General features: G+C 43.1%; 1 pseudogene; it reads left to right on the forward strand.

The window, feature by feature from the left end:
- Positions 1 to 6,011, forward strand: part of LOC109918791 — a 12,285-nt pseudogene extending 6,274 nt beyond the window's left edge.
- The last annotated feature ends 244 nt before the right edge of the window (positions 6,012 to 6,255 follow it).

Raw genomic sequence — 6,255 nt, forward strand, 5'->3', positions numbered from 1 at the left:
ACGTCAGCTTTCCTGCTCCTCTGATGCTGCTTGGCCTGCTGTGTTCAACCAGCTCTACACCTTGTTATCTTTTTTGGTTTATTTTTCTGGGTTTTAAGATGTGCCGGAGAGTGGCAACACAATGCAATGCTTTTCACTCTATTTTGTAACAAAATACTTGTGACAATAAATAAACCAAATCAACAAATAAATAAATCAGAATGAATGGTCAATTTACTTCGGGCTGAGATTAGGACAAATTTCGTCATTCAAAATGTTGTGAAGTTTTAGAGTTCCCACCACTGCAGTTGACAACATCAAATTCTGTTAATTAAATAACTCTTACTTTAGAAATAACTAGTATGAGCCTTGATGAGCATGAATCAACCAGATTGTTATAAAACTCAGTGATTCACTCATGTCCTTTCAGAAATCTTTGTGTTTCCAAAACCAAAGCAACGTGGCTGACTCTTAATGGCCTAGCGAGCCATTACCTTTATTTACATGATCATTATCCCCTTTTCATGGCAAATAGGAATGGGTAATGAATGTTGGCCTTGGCAGTGACACCCACATCCTGTGGATAAATACAGAAAAAGGCCCTCTTGTGCAAAAGGTGGGAATGCAGACCACTCGAACCCACATTAATCAGGTGGAGATTGTTGCTAAGGAACAAGACTTTTATTTGTCTTGAAGATTTTGTTTCCTCCCTTTCCCTGTTGGTTCGATGTGGTCCAGCTTGAAATATCACAGGGACCAAGACACTGGCATTGCACCAGCTGTATTGCAAGCACAGCCATAGTGCTTCTTTTATGAATATTTAATGCATCTCCGTCTACCTACGCTGGCAATACAGCGCATCTTGATGAGGTGGTGAAGAGCTTAAAGTGGGAGCCAGACAGTGATTAAAATCAACTCAACAGAAAAACAACATTGCGCATTGAGAAAGAGCCTTTCATGTGGGAACAGCAAATCCAGCAGTGAAGCTGCATGAAGTGAATGTTGAATAAAGTGTGAATGAAAATGTTGTGAATTTGTTTATAGCATGGGGGTCTCCTGCTCCCACCTCAACTACACACCCTCCCAATATTCTTTGCGTCTGAATCATAGAATCCCTACAGTGTAGATACAGGCCCTTCGGCCCAACAAGTCCACACTGACCTTCAGAGCATCCCACCCAGACCCACCCCCCAAATTTACACATCCCTGAACACAACGGGCAATTTAGCATGGCCAATCCACCTAACCTGCACATCTTTGGACTGTGGGAGGAAACCCACGCATACACGGGGAGAATGTGCAAACTCCACACAGACAGTCGCCAGAGGCTAGAATCAAACCCGGGTCCCTGGCACTGTGAAGCAGCAGTGTTAACCACTGAGCCACCGTGCTTGTGGGTCGAGCTTTTTCTTAAAATAAAACCAGAAATTCCTGGAGAAACTCAGCATGTCTAGCATCATATATGGAGAGAGAACCAAAGTTAATGGTTTGAGTCCAGCTGGTTTGTTGTTCCGCAGACGTTTCGTTACCATGCTGGGTAACATCATCAGTGCAGCCTCTGATGAAGCGTCGGTGTGTTTTCCCGCCTGGTTTTTAAACTCTGGAGTCCGTTAAGCTGGATTGCCTAAGTCTGGTTTTCCTTCGCAATGGAGTGTATATGGGGTCGAGTTCTATGTGTTTATTAATGGCTTTCTTCGTGGAGTGCCAGGCTTCTAGGAATTCCTGTGCCTGTCTCTGCTTAGCTTGTCCCAGGATTTTGGTGTTGTCCCAGTCAAATTGGTGGTTCTCCTTGTCCATGTGGATTGAGATGAGTGAGTATTGGTCGTGCCTTTTTGTAGCCAGTTGGTGTTCGTGTACCCTTGTTGTTAATTTCCTTCCTGTTTGTCCGATGTAGTGTTTCTCACAGTCTCTGCAGGGGATCTTATAGATGACATTGGCGTGCATCTACACGCCCTGACACACTCATCACACTACCCTACATCAGGAACAGATCGGAACTAACCACAAGACTCCTACGACCGCTGGGCATCAGAGTGGCACACAAGCCCACATCAACCCTACGACAACTGCTCACCCAAACTAAAGACCCACTCCCCACCATGGACAGGACAAATGGAAAACACACTGACACTTCATCGGAGGCTGCACTGATGATGTTACCCAGCAGGGTAATGAAATGTCTGTGGAACAACAAACCAGCTTGGCGAGACAACCAACCTCCACACCCACAATCCGAGCTACAAATCTACTCCAAAACCTTAGGTTTGAGTCCAATATGAATCTTCTTCACATTTTTAAAAAAATTCTTAGATGCAATGTGGGTGTCACTGGCCAGACCAGCAGTTATCACTCATCCCTAGCTGCCCTGGAGAAGGTAGTGGTGAGCTGTCTTTGCAGAAACCTGGTGGCACAATGGTTAACACTCCTGCTTCACAGTGCCAGGGACCCTGGATTCAATTTTAGCCTCGAGCGACTGCCTACGTGAAGCTTGCACGTTCTCCCCACGTCTGCAAGGGTTTCCTCCCACTGTCCAAAGATGTGGACTGGCCATGAGAGATGCCAGTTTATAGTGATGAGGTGGGGAACTGCTCTTCAGAGGCTCAGTGTGGGCTGAATGGCCTCTGCCTGCACTGAAGGGATTCTATGAATCACAGAAATATTCCAGCACAGATGAAGGCCATTCAGCCCATTGTGTCTGACTGGTTCTGTATCTAGCGCTGATCCTCTGCCTTTTCCCTATACTGTTGCACACTATTTCTACCCAAATAACTATGCAATTCTCTCTTGAATGCCTGAGTTGAACCTGCCTACTCCACATTTCCAGACAGTGCATTATAGACCCCAGCTATTCTCTGTGAGAAAGTGTTTTTTACAGTATCACCCTTGCTTCACTTACCCATCACTTTAAATCTATGACCTCTCATTATTTCTCCTTTTACAAGCAGGATCATTTTCTCCTTATCCACTCTGTCAAGCCTGATCATGATGTTGAAAAGCTCTATCAAATCTCCTGTCAGCCTTCTTCTCCCCAGAGAGAATACTCCCAACTCCTTCAATCTATTCCCATCACTGAAGGTTCTCGTTCTTGTAAATCACTTCTGCACTCTCTCTGATACATTAACATTTTTTCTCTCATGAGGTGCCCTCAACAATGCTCCAGCTGAGGCCTAACAAGTTCAACGTCACGCCCTTGTTCTTGTACTCTATGCTTCTATTAATAATGCTGGGTTGAATTGCTGCAATCCATGTGCTGTAGATAGACCCACAATGCTATTAGGGATGGAGTTTCAGAATTTTGACCCAGCTGGCAGTGAAGGAACAGTGATACAATTCCAAATTGGAGTAGAATGTCTCATAGAGGGGAACTTCCAAATCAAGATGATTCCATGTTTCTGCTGCCCTTGTTTGTTTAGATGGTGGTGGTTGTAGAATTGAAAGATGCTTTCAAAGGAACATTGGTTTGTTGCTGTAATGCATTGTGTAGATGATACACACTGATGCCACTGTGTGTGCGTGTGTGTGCATGTGTGTGCGTGTGTGTGTTAGTTGTGATGGGAATGAATGTTGAAGATGGTGCATAGCATACCAATCAAACGGTCTGCTTTGCCCTGGATGATGTCAAGATCATTCAAGTGTGATACAGCTGCATGCAAAAAGAATTCAAAATCTTTGTTGTGGCCAACCCAGGGAGTTATAAAAAGGGGAGCTGATTCACTCATCCTGACTTGGATGTAACAACTAACTGTAAAAATATCTATCAGCAATGTTTATCTTGCCATGATGCTGGGATGCAGAGGAGGTTGACTAGGTTGATTTTGCAGTTGAGAGATGAGGAGAGATTGAGTAGACTGGGACTATACTCATTGGAATTTAGGAGAATGAGGGGGATTTTATACAAACATATAAAATTTTGAGGGGAATAGATAAGATAGAAGCAGGGAGGTTATTTCCACTGGTGGGTGAAACTGGAACTAGGAGGCACAGCCTCAAAATAAGGGGGAGCAGATTTGGGACTGAGTTGAGGAGGAACTTCTTCACCCAATGGGTTGTGAATCTGTGGAATTCCCTACCCAGCGAAGCAGTTGAGGCTTCCTCATTGAATTTTAAGGAAAAGATAAATAGATTTTTGAACAGTTGAGGAATTAAGAGTTATGGTGAGCGGGCAGGTAAATGGAGCTGAATCTACAAAAAGATTAACCGTGATCCTATTGAATGGTGGAGCAGGGTCAATGGGCCAGATGGCCCACTCCTGCTCATTTTCCTTCTTTTCTTATGTTGAGAGCAAGTTTATGCATCCAGCAGAGGGCAGTTAAGAGTTACCCACGTTGCTGTGGGTCTGGAGTCACGTGTAGGCCCGACCAGGTAAGGAAGACAGATTTTCTTCCTTCAACCAGGTGAGATTTTATGACAATTGGCAATGTCACCATTCCGCTAACTTTTCTTTAATTGCAGATTTTTAAGGAAAGCAAATTGCTGAATCTGAAGGCATTTCCCCAGAACAATTCCTTCTTGTACTAGACTAGAAGTGACACTACCACCACATCATAAAGATTTGAGAGGACTTTGTAGCTGCACAGGATAGAGTTATGAGTATATGCAAAGTGGGGGTGAGGGATTCAAGCACAATTATAAGGATTTGAAATCAATTATAAGGGTATGAAATTTGAAATGTTGCTTGTGTTGAACAATGTAGGTCTGTGAGCTCAAGGCAAATGGACCTACTGGGAGTTAGGAAAAGTGGAGAGAATTTTGGATGAGTTCAAATGTAACATCAACGTAAAACACTATTGATGGGATTTGAGCACTTTTGCAAAATTATCTTTAAGGAAAGAAGAAGCAGCATTGGTGTAATTTGATCTTATATGATATTTGTAAAACAGATCTATCCCTAACGAGCCGCAGTTCCTGATTCTCAGAAGTCAGAGCTGTTTGACAGGAGTAGGAGCTCATCTTTCTTGCTTCTCAGCATTACTCAAAGCCAGAATGAACCTTTAGTTTAGTGAAATAAAAAGTTTAACTTTCAGTTATTTAATCCAAAGTTTTGATCTGAAGAAAAATGTTGCAATTATATCCATTGTGCTTATTATGCCCTCTGCATTTCCCAAAGTGCCTGATGTGCACTATATATAGACCAATAGCTCACTGTCTCATTTGGTTAAAAAATGTACAGCCTTTCTGCTAAAACTTGACTATTGTAATGCAAAACTAAAGAAAAAAGGGGAAAAAAACCTTGCACTTAGGTAGAGCCCTTCATCACCGCATACTTTATGGCCTGTTAACTACTTTTGAAGGGTAACTTATGTTGTAATGCAAGAAATCCTGCAGCAACTCAGCAAACTGCCTTCAACAGCACCTTTCAAAACTGACCTTTACAGCGTAGAAGGATAAGTACAACAGGCAAGTTGGAGGTTCACTGCCAGTTCCCATTCAAAACATGTACCACTCTGACTTGGAACTCTACCATCATTATAGTGGAAATGTGGGGACTACCTCCATACCACTACTGTCAGCATACCAACACTACCTGTACTGCAGCAGTTCATGAAGGTGGTTCACCCCAAGTTTCTCAAGGGCGTTTAGAGGTGAGGAAAAAGTGCTGGCCTTGCCAGTGACATGAAAGAATAAACCAACGGTGAGGTCTACAAAACAGCAAGGAGACAAATGACCAAGTTATTCAGAGAGGGCTTCAGAAGACACAGGAGGAAGAAATTAACATGGGGCCCCTCTCTGTTAGGTCACAATCCATCAAAAGCAACACATAGGCCCTTACCAACTGTGGCAACAACAAGATTGTGCTCGGTAGAGTCAAGACCTTCGAGAGACATTGCAACACGGTGTTAGAAAACGTCAAAGAGAACCAGACCAAGGTGCACAAAAGTGAAAAAGGCAAGAAGAACCAATTCATCCCGAAGATGTTCTTCCAATGGGTCTTTGTGATTGCTGTTCTTAGAAATCCATTGATTACTGGCCAGCAAAGTGATTGCTTCTGTGAAGATTGCAACAAAATTGAAACTTATTTATGCTATATTTGAAATGTGGTCTTACCAATGCTATGAACAACTTTTTTTAAATTCATTCACAATTATGGGCATCACTGGCTAGGCCAGCATTTATTGTCCATCCCTAATTGCCTAGAGGGCAGTAAAGGGGCAACTGGGTCTGGAGTCACGTGTAGTCCAGACCAGGTAAGGATGGCAATTTCCTTCCCTAATGGACGTTAGTGAACCAGACAGGTTTTTCAGACAAGAAGCTTTGGATTCATGGTCATCATTAGAC

The sequence above is a fragment of the Rhincodon typus genome, chromosome 7, assembly GCF_021869965.1.
Source record: "Rhincodon typus isolate 14 chromosome 7, sRhiTyp1.1, whole genome shotgun sequence".
NCBI lineage: Eukaryota > Metazoa > Chordata > Chondrichthyes > Orectolobiformes > Rhincodontidae > Rhincodon > Rhincodon typus.